At 44.5% G+C, this 12,611-nt stretch overlaps 1 protein-coding gene across 3 annotated transcripts in view; it reads left to right on the plus strand.

The window, feature by feature from the left end:
- The first annotated feature begins 100 nt into the window (after window positions 1-100).
- Window positions 101-12,611, plus strand: part of CNPY1 (canopy FGF signaling regulator 1) — an 85,955-nt gene continuing 73,444 nt past the window's right edge. The window contains exon 1 of one of the 3 annotated variants that reach the window (XM_075922765.1): window positions 101-234. The gene's annotated coding sequence lies outside the window, so the exon portion shown is untranslated. The other 2 variants (XM_075922764.1, XM_006129330.4) reach the window with 2 other exon arrangements.

A 12,611-nucleotide genomic window follows, 5' to 3' on the forward strand; every position in this document is an offset into this window, starting at 1 on the left:
ACAAGCGCAGCCCTGGAGCTTGCTGGGGCAGGGACCCCTGCCTGTATAATCGCTCTGTGACGTAACCAAACGGAGACTGTTTCCACGTGTGACTTCAATCCGGATTCCCAGGCACAACAAGCACTGGGCAGAGGGGATCTGCAATGAGCTGGTCTCCGCGCCTGCCAGACTCCGGGCGCTGCAGCCCCTCTCAGACAATGTGCCTTGCTGGGTTCGCCACCGATCCCGTAACAAGTAAATGTCCCGGGGAGAGGGGGTGGTTTTCATGTGGTTATTCCCCTTAGTGCCCCGGGATCCAAGCCTTTGTGAGAGCGTCCTCCCAGGCAGGGCAATAGGATCTACCTGCCTGTTCCTGCTGGCTGGTGGGTATTTGGCTTCCTGTTTCTCCACCTGCGGCGTCCTCATTGGTTAAGGTCTCTGACTATCAGCTGACTGGCTGCTTCACCTGCTGTGTGTAAGAGTACTGGGAGAGCCCAGTATTTGCAGCACGGGTGTTTCTCACTGGCATTGCTGCTAGACTGACATGAGCAGGAGGAAGAAGGCTTCAGCACTGAGAATCCCCTTCATTCTAGCCAGCATCCGTTTTTGATTCACTCCAACCTGAAACCCAGCCAGACATAACACAGTTTTGGTTGCTGCACAGTCTGAGACGTTACAGATTAGGTAAGGGTTAAAATATGATGAAGCAAGCAAAGTGTTGGGTTATCTCTATGGAAAAGGATGGACTTGGAGAGCGATGTTACTGGCCTGGTCTTCATCTTATGGAGAGCAATAACCATACTGGAGACTTGTGTTGAAATCTCTGGTTGGTGGTGTGGGGTTGGTTTGTTTTTTTTTGGTCTCTGTTTGGGTTTAGCAGCCACTTACAGGGAGTAAGCTAACTTTGTTTTCTTAACTTGTTACTGAGCAAGTATTTTTGTATTCAATCATATTAATTACAGGCAGTCCCCGGGTTACATACAAGATAGGGACTGTAGGTTTGTTCTTAAGTTGAATTTGTATGTAAGTCGGAACTGGTACATATTGTAGGGGAAACTCGAGCCAAACATTTCTCCAGAGCTCAGTTTTATTCTCCCACACCTCACTTCCCTCAGTCCTTTATTCTCAAGCTGAGGTGTCTGCTGAGAAAAGCTGCTCTGCGTCTCCCTGGTCTGCTGGGGGGAGGGGGGCGTTAGCTTCATGTTTCCCTGGTCTGCTGGGGGGAAGCAGCTAGTGTGGGGTTGCCTCACCCCGTTTGTAAGTAGGGATCAGATGTAAGTCGGATCCATGTAACCCGGGGACTGCCTGTACAGAACATGGCTACTGCCACTCCACCCTCCTATGCATGGCTAAGAACTGTACTGAAATACTCATTGCCTTCCCTTGCTAAACAATTGCTACCTGTTCATGTATCTCTTTTCACCAGCTTTGGTTTCATTATCTTTTGTGGGAACCCAATACATCAGATACCCCAGGGCTTTTCATGTCCCATTAACTAAACCTGCTGGGCCAGAGATTCATCTGGTGTAAATTGGTATTTCCACTAGTTGAGCATCTGCACCGTCATTTCAAAATGCCTTAATAGTCCTCCTCCAAATTGTGCATGGGCTGTGAAATTATGTTAAACAAGTATTTGGAGTGCTGCAGCTAGTTCAGTTAATTTCCTTCTCTCTGACTTGCTGGCCATGTCACATGATATCTCTGTGATAATCCACCTAGCCTCAGTAATAATCGTATAGATTTGGTAAAATCAACTGATTAAGTCCATTTAATTTAGTAATAACAGATCTTCCCTTGCAAGCTAACATGGTACTGACTGTATCATAAAACTTTCTGGTTTGCAAGCTGGGTTTTGTTCAAATAAATCAAGTTGTAACACTTTACATCAAAACTTGTTCCATTTGTTATGAAAAGCTACTGGATATATAGCGATGTTAAGTGTCTGATGGGAAGAAAAGCATGGTCTCTGAAGTGCATGGGTGTGTGTTACATGTGAGATTCAAACAGCATGTATGGTGTAGATGTGTGTGAACTTGTTTTTGAAATCAGTTCCTTGTGCTGAACAGAGGAGAACAGAGTTATCTAGGGCCAGATTCTGTGTTGCATCTCTCAGGAGGCCCAATGCAGGAGGAGAGGCAAAAAGCACTTCAGCACTCTTTCTCTCCCACCCTACCATCCTCTGATGCCAGCTCTACAAGTTGTAGGTGGTTAAGCTAGTGTAAAAGGGTAGCTATTAGTGCTAGTTGAGAATTTTGAAATGTGTTTGTTTTTTAGTGTTTGAAATAATTTTCATCTCTTTTCTTTTCCTTCTTTATTTATTTACAGTAGATACTTTAACTCCCCTTCCCTCTTTTTGACAATGAATGCAATTAAATTAATAATGCTTACTGTCTGATTCCCTGCTGCTCTGTAATAGTTCAAAATTCTTTCAGTTTTAGAAAAGTTACAAAGTAGCAAAAGGAAAAATGATATGCTGTAGCTTTGTCATTCTCTAACTTTTCAAATTTGGGGTAAGTTTTCAAAAAATTCAGAGCTGCACTTTTCTTTGCCACTTTTACCCAATTTTGGAAGAGTTGCAGTTTTGGCAAGATAGGCCCCAGTCCTGCAAACATTTAGGGACACGCTTAACTTTACTAATGGGCAAAATCAACTCGAGAGTAAAGTTAAGTAGGTGCAAAAATATTTACAGGATCTGAACCTTAATGAATAGTAGAAAAAGGAGAAAGAAATAGAAGGAATACTTAGACGTCATTCATTCTCACAGTCACATAAAATTGGGAGTAAAAAGGCAGGAATGAGAAAGGTGGAAATAAAAAAAATCAATTTTTTATTTCCCCACCAAGGTTTTGGGAACCAACTCAAAACAGAAATTTCAATTTATAACACAGCAAAATGAATATTTTCCATTAAAATATGTAATAAAAATGTTATTTCCCTATGAAAAAACATTGCTTTTTTTACAAACTCCGGCTCTGTTTCCATTGGAGATTTAGACCCAGTATTCCATTCTCTCAGCTAACGCAGAGCAACTTGTGATAAGCTACATCTACGGCTGAATCTTGACATCCCTGGGGTTCTTCTAGAAGTGAGACTGTATTTGGTCCCCATCAAACAAGGTTATAAGTCTTACATCTTAAGGAGAAGACATTGTTGGCTGTTTGTGATGTTGTTGTATTCAGCACACCCATAACTAGACTTGCCGATGGGGGATAAAAGGGACAGTTGCCCTGTCACCCAGTGATTCCAAGGGGCCCGAGACTGCATTAACAGCCAAAGCCCTGGCCCCTTTAATATGCTGCTTTAGCACTGCACTGCATGCTCTGGGTGGCTCTGAGTGGGGAGGGACAGAGTGGTGCACTCCAGGTGCTGCAGAGGCCTAGCTGGTCTTTTCTTGACCTTTCTGCCTGAGGCCCTGTCCCTTCTGGGAGCATGGAGCTGGCCTCCCACACCCTACCCAGAGGCTCACAGAGGCTGTCAGTGCCCCTGCCCAGAACTGTTATCCCTCTGCCTTAATAAGAGTGAGAGCTCTACAGCTGCCAAGCTGTCTGTCAGGGAACTGACACACCAGCCTGTCTGCCTGGCCAGCAAACTGTTCAAGATTCTGCCAGTCTAAATCTGACCGTGCAAGTAACAACCAGTGAACTGTGTTTCTGAGTTCCCCAAAGACCTGCCCCTGCACAGTCCACTTTCTCTCACTGAACACCCACAGAAATTAGTTGCTTCAGAGGGGTAGAAGAGTTAGTCTGTACAGGATAAACTTAAAAAACAACAAATAGTCTGGTAGCACTTTAAAGACTAACAAAACATGTAGATAGTATCATGAAATTTCGTGGGCACAGCCCACTTCTTCAGTTATCTGCCTCCGAAGAGACAAAGTACACACCAGCCTGTTAGGTTAGCTGAAGATTTACATTTTATGTATTCATAGCACTGAAATTGTTTTGTCATAAAATAAGTTTATTAACAAAGAACAGAGATGTGTGTGTTACTAAGCAAGAATAAAAGAGTCAGGTATGGTACAAAACAAAACATACTTTCTAGTGACTAAAACTTAATTTTAGCAAACTACAATCTTTGCCTAAGCAGTTTTCTTATTTACACCAAGTTACCAGCGTCAGTAGCCCCTCCAGACTAGGGGAACTAACTTTCCTAGGCTCCAAGGATGCTGTTCTCTAGGGCCACTCAACTTTGGAAGCCCCAGGGGCCACAATGAAACTCACAGCACATGCAGAGGTCTGCAACTTAAGTGTGGTTGCATATATTTGCAAATAGCTTCTTTCACACTGATGGGCAGGAATACAAAGATTAAGCGTTAAACTGCAGTGCCGGACCCAGACATGGCCAGTGAAAGCCAGTCTGCACCTCTCAGATTCTGTCCGCAAGGCTAAGCAGCCAGCACTTCCCACAATGACCCGGTGCTCCTGGAATCTCCTCTCTGGGGTCTAGAAACACCCTATACCCGTCTGTTCCAGCCAGCCCGTCTGCTTGCATCATTCAGTGCTCACCCTGCCTGGGAGATGCCTTACCATTGTGGAGCATGTTCCCAGTGAAGGCCATGTTCAAAGGATTCCACCTGCGGGCCATGTGTTGAGCCCCACTTAAACACAAACTGCACCGCAGGCTGCGTGTTGAGTAGCTCTGCTGTACTCAGTGAGGGGACACTGGTGGATAACTCAAAGGTATTTTTGCTGCTCGTATATTTCTCAGAGTTCATTGTCTCTGCCTCAAGAGCCAGGAAGGCTTCCCGGGAATGCAGATTCTGTCACTGGCTATGGGTGCTGAATGGTCTTCTCCCCTGCTTGTTGAACATGATGGCTTTGTTTACCTTATATGTATACACTGTCATTGCCCTCTGCCTGTAAGCAAGACATTCAGACAGATAAATACACTGGCCCTGTTGCATTTCATCTTGTTCATTTCAGGCCATTTCTTCAATTTGTCATGGTCCTTTTGAATTCTAACCCAATCCTCTCAAGTACTTGCAACTCCTCGAAGCTTATGTCATCTGCAAATTGTATTGGCACACTTCTCATGCCATTATCAACATTATTAATGAAAATGTTGAATTGTTTTCTTTTGTGTTTCTACTGAGTTATTCTACCAGCTGATTGTATCAAAGCAGAACCCAATCCAAACAATGTCCCATTTCAGACTTGATGGAAGTTCAGATCTGGACTGGTTCCTGGCTCAATGTCAGGTAAAGGACAGACCTGTGATTTCAGAGAGGTCCTTGCCTTCTACTCTTAAAATTTGCCAGCCCCCTTATGTAATCTATAGTAATGAGAGAAAAGACATTTTGCCAATGGAGCCACTGCCATCCTGGATCCTAGAATCATAGATCCAGATTCAAAGGTACCTTTGTTCTGCCATTGTGCATTTCATAAGCTCTTGTTCATAGAAAATGTCTTCTTATAAAGAGTTACCCCATTTAAATTAAAAAATTGTTTGACTCTTAACAATCACTGTCATCCTTCTGGTTTACTATTGAACCAGCATTCCACCATGACATTAGAAGGTGCTGTTGGATGCTTTGTGGTTTGGGTAAGTTGCAAAACTGACAATCTGGCCACAGGTGTCCATTAAAGATTACTTGGCACTCCCATTACATTCATCATGGACAAACACAAAGTTGAAAGACATAATCTGAACTACCAACATATATTGCCAGATTCTAAATCAACTCCAGCTACTCAGGAAAAAGACTTAGGCATCACTGTGGAGAGCTTATTGAAAATCTTTGCTTAGTGTTCAGTGTGTAGAGATGTTTGTGAAAGATTACAATTTAGAGAGGCTCCCTCATATGGACTGTATTATGAATATAGGATTTTGAGAGGTAGGTGCAGCGGGTACCAAGGGGTAGGGAGAGCACGGTGACACTAGGTCTGGGCGCAGGCGAGACACACGCAACTTGTCCTTTCGATTGTGCTCTCCCCCCAGAGAGGCACCAACTGAATATGGGGCACATTCAGGATAGGGGGCAGAGCAGGAGTAGGAAGAGGCTGGGCCAGGGTGTAGCATGGATCAGGGGGCCAATCTGGAAGTCATTGTCTCTGGGCTGCAGCAATTGTGAGGGTAACAAGTGAAATCTTCAATCTATTTGTATGTGGTTGGAGAGGAGTCATTGGACATTTAGAACAACTTAAGTTTGAAGAAGTTAAAAATGTGAAGTTAAGTAAAATAGTGATCAAATCTGAGGAAACATTGCATGTCAAAAAGAAATGAGGCCTTTGAGAGAGACTTTTTCTTTTTTTTTACAGACAGGCATAAAGCTGATGACCCCATAGAGCAATATGTCACAGAATTAAGGGGGTTCAATAGGATGTGTGACTGTGGTGCATAACAAAGTCTCTGGTCATAGACAAGATCACTTGCATTAACAATAATGTGGTGAGACTGCTCTGTACAGGAGTGGTTTCACTTTGGAAAAGCTATCGAGATATTTTGGACAGCAGAAACGGTAAAAGCACAAGTCAAAGAGCATAAAGGGTTATTCACATATTCAATACAAAAGGAGAGAGCCAAAAAAGGTCAAATCAAAGAATGGAACTTCTTGCTATGAAAGTAACTGCCTGTGGGAGACAGGGTACAGATGGTTATTTGGAAAGTGTAGATTACAGCACTGCCCCCAACAGTGGTTTGCCTTTGGGTGACATAAAGGTGGGAACAATCATTTTGCAAGATGCTGCTGATCCCAAATGCAGAAAAGGCAAGTGTGTGCAGTTAATAACAGCCTGGTTGAGGAGTCTCAGGTAAATGAGCTGGAATCAAACAGAACTGATGAGGGGGCCAGAATTCTGCCAATGAAATGAGAAAAATAATTATTTTGCTCAAACTGGACAGAGGAGTTCAGGTCCGTATTCTTACTGAACAAGATTATGAGAGACTGAAACTCAGACCTAAATGGGGACCAACAAAAATAAAAGTAACTAGTTATTCTGGAACAAATCTACCATTGAAAGGGAGGTGCATTGCTAGCATCTAATATAAAAACACCGTGTGCAGACTTCAGTTCATTAAAGTACTACAGCAGCTGGCATCAGTTTTAGGCCTGGCCACTTGTGAAAAGTTCAGTCTGGTAAAACAGGTGCACTCACTCCCAGATCCTACTGAACCTGTCTATTAGACATTCCTGTGTTTCAAGGGTTGGGTTGCTGTTGGGGTGAACATAAAATCCAGATAAACAAGCAGGCATGTCCCATTAACATCCCATGTAGAAAGGTGCCATGTGCACTCTGTGATGACCTCACAACTGAGCGTGCAAGGATGGAAACAGCGCAACTAATATAAAAAATTGAGGAGCCGACAGAATGGGCAAGTTCCTTAGTTACTGTGGAGTAAAATAATAGCTAGCTACACATAAAGGGTGCATCTATACTGCACCGTAGATCGAAATAAGATACACAATTTGAGCTACGCAAATTGTGTATTTTATTTTACAGAAACAGTGATCATTGGTAACCTCTGGCTTATGCATCCAAATCACTGACTGGTGTGGAAATTGGATATGCACAGATTGAGAAACAACTTTTAGGAATATTACTAGGTTTTGAGCAATCTGATCAATATATTGACAGCCAGATACAGTCATTCAGGGACTCACCAGATAATGCTACCAAAGTCTTGTATCTTAAGAATTCAGAGTATGATGGTAAAACAACAAAAATATGATTGTTGTGACCTGCATATCCAGTAAATTCACTTCTTCTACAGATGCACATTCCAAAGTGGTGATTCTCCTTATGAAACCAGAGACAGAAATACAAGCCTAGGTAGCTTTGATTGTAAAGTCAATTCCTGTAGCAAACCAAAAACTGGCAACAAATAACAAGGAACACAGAGAAAGAACAATCGTTGGGGATTCTTCAAAAAGTGATAGTTAAAGGCTGTCATGAAGAAATTAGCAGTTGCTATCCAAGTGTAAGAGACTATTGGAACTGTAGACCCGAACTTGCTATGATAGATGGGGTGATTTTCATGAGCATAAAGCTTGTAATTCCAAGAAGCCTTCAGAAAGAAGATCCCCAATGATAATTTAAGAATTGAAAAGTGCAAACAAGAATGAGGAGTGCTATGCTGGCCATCGATCAATCACAACATTGAGAATGCTGTAGGAAACTACTTTTCATGCTTGAAATACAAGCCATGTTAACAGGTAGAGCTGCTGGCATGGAATTCCAGATGACATCTTCAGTGATATGAGCCACCATTTTCCAGTGCAGATTTTAGGCAATTTAGGGATTTTTTTTAACCTAAAACATCAAGTCCAAATTACCCCCTTGCGTAGGCCAGGGATGGGCAATAATTTTTGATGGGGGAGGGTCACTCCAAGATTATAAGTGGTCAAGGGCCGCACTTTTGTATGGAAGAGGTGCGGGGTCTAGGATGGAGTTTGGGTGCAGAAGGGAGCTCAGGGTAGGAGACTGGGATGCAGGAAACGGTGTGGGGTCTGAGAGGGAGTTTGGGTGAAGGAGGAGGTTGTGACCTGAGGCAAGGGTTTGGGGTGCAGGGTTTGGGAAGGGATATGGGTGCAGGAGAGGATTCTGATCTGGGAGAGGGATGCAGAAGAGGGTGCAGGGTCTGGGAGTGAATTGTGACTGGAGGAAGGAGGGATGCAGAGTGTTTGGATGGTGATCGGGAGTGGGGTCCAGAGGAAGGTTCTGTCCAGGAGATGCTTAACTTAGGTGGCTCCCAGCCAGGATCCCAACACGGACTCCGGGGCAGGCTCCCTGCCTGCCGCAGCCCCAGACTACTCAAGACAAGTAGAGACTTCCCTCTATGTGCCACTCTCTGGCCAATAGGAACTGTGATAATTAGCCTGGGGGCAGGGACAGCGTGCAAAGTCTCTCCCCTCCCGCCCCCCAGTGTGAGCTGCCAGCCATTTTGAGCCTTGGGGTGCAGTAGATAGAGAGCCTTCCTCTGGGTTGTGGTGGGTGGGCCTCAGGCTGGATCAAAAGACTTGTCGGACTGGAGTCAGGCTTTATTTTGCCTGCTTATGGTCAATGCAGACAGTAAAGATCCTCACGAAAAAGACTTTTAACAATGGGGTGATTGACATACACTTTTTATTGGTTTACTGAATTACACCTCTGGAGAATGGCTTTTCTACAGCTCAGCTGTAAATAGAAAGAAGGCTCAGATGTAATTTTAACAATCACTGATAATGTGCTGAAATCTCATGACAATGAAACCATATGGAAAATGAAAGACAATCAGAAGTGGAAGCAGGAATTATTTTGACAGAAGGGCCCATAGTCTCCTTTCTTTTAACCAGGCAATAGAGTGTGTGCCTGAGACATCGCACCTCTAATTCTTGGGAACAAAGGGGTACTGTTAAAGAACAGCTGTATCCAAAGTCTTATGTAGTCCATACAGACCAAGGGGACACATTTCAGTGTAACTGAAGGGATCTAAGAACCCCAGACAGTTCAAAAATGTCCCACCACTCGCATTGGCCGTTAACGGCGATTCATGGCCAACAAGAGCTGCAATCATCTGATACCTGCAAAAGCTCAGGTAAACATAGCGGCAGCGGCCTGCAAGGACCAACCCTGCAGACCAGATCCAGCCCACCAATTGGAATTTGCCCACCCCGGTGCTAGCAACTTCTCTTATCTAGATAGTTGACACACTGGGCATATAGAATGCAGTTAATGGAAAGGGGGTGAGAATTTATTATATATATTATTAGTTGTTTATATAAGAGCTAATTTTTTTTCAAGAAGAGAAGACAGAGAGATTTATGAAAGATACAGTTGAGAGCAAAATACAAGACTATGTAGCACTTTAAAGACTAACAAGATGGTTTATCAGATGATGAGCTTTCGTGGGCCAGACCCACTTCCTCAGATCAAATAGTGGAAGAAAATAGTCACAACCATATATACCAAAGGTTACAATTAAAAAAAAATGAACACATGAAAAGAACAAATCAAATTTCAGAAAAGAAGGGGTATGTGTGGGGGGGGTGTAAATATTTAAATTTTAAATTGTATCCTTTGGTATATATGGTTGTGACTATTTTCTTCCACTATTTGATCTGAGGAAGTGGGTCTGGCCCACGAAAGCTCATCATCTAATAAACCATCTTGTTAGTCTTTAAAGTGCTACATAGTCCTGTATTTTGCTTCAGCTACACCAGACTAACACGGCTACATTTCTATTACAGTTGAGAGCTTCTCTCATAAGGGACAGTATTATTGAGTATTAGAATTTAGAGAAAAGACCTCGAAGCAAGAGGTTGAAAACAAAGTGTAGTTGTGTACAGCGGTTCGGCATGGACATTCATTAGGGTTTGTTTGTTTTTCTTAAATAAAAGTTTATTCCTTTCTCATTTGCTGCTTCATTGCTATTTAATGAACTCAAGAGCATTACACAGCAATGGTCAAAAAAAGCAATCAAGATGCATGACTCTAAAGTGGGGTCAGAAATAGAGCCAGTGAATGGGACAAACATAAAGGATGTCAAAAAAGGAAAGTCCATGTTTCAAAAGAATTAAAAATAAATGAAAACAGTTTTATTTAAAAAGATGCATAAAATTCTTTGTTTTTAACCATCAATACCATTTAATTTATTTTTCAATTCAAGTAATCTTATTCGCATTTTTTTTATTCTCCTCTCTTTTTCTAGTAGAATCTGAAGCTTTTAGTTTTGAAAATTATCATTTAACATGAAAGTGAAAATGATATGCACCTTTCTCTGAAACATCTGGTACTGGTCACCATGGCTATGTCTACACTGCACGATTATTCTAAAATAAGCCATTTTGAAATTTATATTTTGAAATAGCATGTTTACACTGCAAATTCCCATCGCAATAGCACTGAGCTATTTCAAAATAAGAGCGTCCACACTCATTGGATGCTGAATCACATTTAAGGCTACCCGGAAGCACTCTGGGCAGGGCATCAGGACAACAGTCACTTCCCGTAGCTGCTGTCTGAGGCTTGTGCTTAAAAAGATCCCCCTGTATAGTTGTGTCTCAGGCTCCTCTCCTTTGCTCCTTGAGGGAGAGCAAAGCCTTTTCTCTGTGTGCTCTGGTTGCCCTTGAGGACACCGCAGCACTCCTGCCATGGAGCCGGATCAGCCTCCCAGTAGATGACGGTTCTTACATCTCATGCTGCATCACCTGGTGCAGTTTCTGCAGTCTCCCCTTATGGCTCTGCAGGAGGAGGACCCCCAACTCATTGTGGGGCACTGCCTCTCCTCTCTCTATGTGCTGCTCATACAGCTCAACCAACCCGCCCTCCCCTGCACACCATGCACTGCTCCTTCTGGCAACTAGACACCAGTCCCGACTGGTGGGACGAGATCATCATGGAGTGGTGGGATGACCAGCAGTGCTTCCAGAATCTCCGTATGCAGAAGGACACCTTGGAGCTGTGTGAGTGGCTCGCCCCAACTTCAGGTGATGGGACACCCACATGCGAAGAGCCTTCCCCCTCCAGAAGCGGGTCGCCATCGCTCTGTGGAAGCGTGCCACACCAGACAGCTATTGATCTGTTGGGAACCAGTTGGTGAGGGGAAATCAACCATAGGGGTCATGGCCATGCAGGTATGATGCTCTCATGCTATTGTCCCAGGAGGGTGGTGAACTGCTGGAATGGGGTTCCCTACGGATGGGTAGTGGTGCTGGAAGCTTTCTCCCTGGAAGATTTTTTTCAGTCCCACCCTCACAAAGCTCTGCTGAAGGATGGGGCAAGTCGGGGTTGCTTATGGTGTGTGGGGGAGGAAGGAGGGAGGACTTGGGGTGCTCCCAAGGGCCCTGGCAACCCTGTGATTCTCTGTGTGTCTCCTTCTACAGGTGGTGCAGGCCATTAACACCATCCTGCTGTGCAGGCTCATGATCCTGGGCAACATGGACCCCATTGTCACCGGCTTTGCCACCATGGGCTTCCCCAACTGATGGGAGGTGGAAGGGGGGGAAGGAATTGACGGCACCCACATCCCCATCTGGGCACCTGAGCACCAGGCAACTGAATACATCAACTCTGTAGTGCTGCAGGCCCTCATGGAGCACCAAGGCCATTTCACTAACATCTATGTCAGGTGGTTGGGGAAGGCGCATGACGCATGTGTCTTCCAAAACTTCAGCCTCTTCCAGAAGCTGCATGCCAGCACTTTTTTCCCTGACTACACCATATCAGAGTCAGGGACGTGGACATGCCGATGTGCACAGCCTACGCTCTGCTCCCCTGACTAATGAAACCCTACACTGGACACCTAGACTCCACCAAGGAACTTTTTAATGCCAGGCTTATCAGGATCTGCATGGTTGTGGAGGGCACCTTCAGCTATCTGAAGGGGAGGTTCCGCTGCTGCCTCACTCACCTGGACATCGGTGAGCAGAACGTTTCCCAACTGGTGGCAACCTGTTGTGTTCTCCACAATATTTGTGAAAACAAGGGGAAGACATTCCTGCCAGTGTGGGGGACAGAGGCTGACTGGCTCAGCAGGCCTTTGAGCAGCCGCACATGGCTGCTATCTGGCAGGTCCATCAGGGGGCTGCACATATCTGAGAGGTCCTGAGGGAGAGTTTCACACAAGGCAACATAGTGACACTCCCTCCTGGGCCTCCCCACAAGGGGCCTACGCATTGCCCCTCTGCCTTTCTTCCCACACCCCTCCTTTCCCCT

This window comes from Pelodiscus sinensis, chromosome 2 (assembly GCF_049634645.1).
Source record: "Pelodiscus sinensis isolate JC-2024 chromosome 2, ASM4963464v1, whole genome shotgun sequence".
Taxonomy (NCBI): domain Eukaryota; kingdom Metazoa; phylum Chordata; order Testudines; family Trionychidae; genus Pelodiscus; species Pelodiscus sinensis.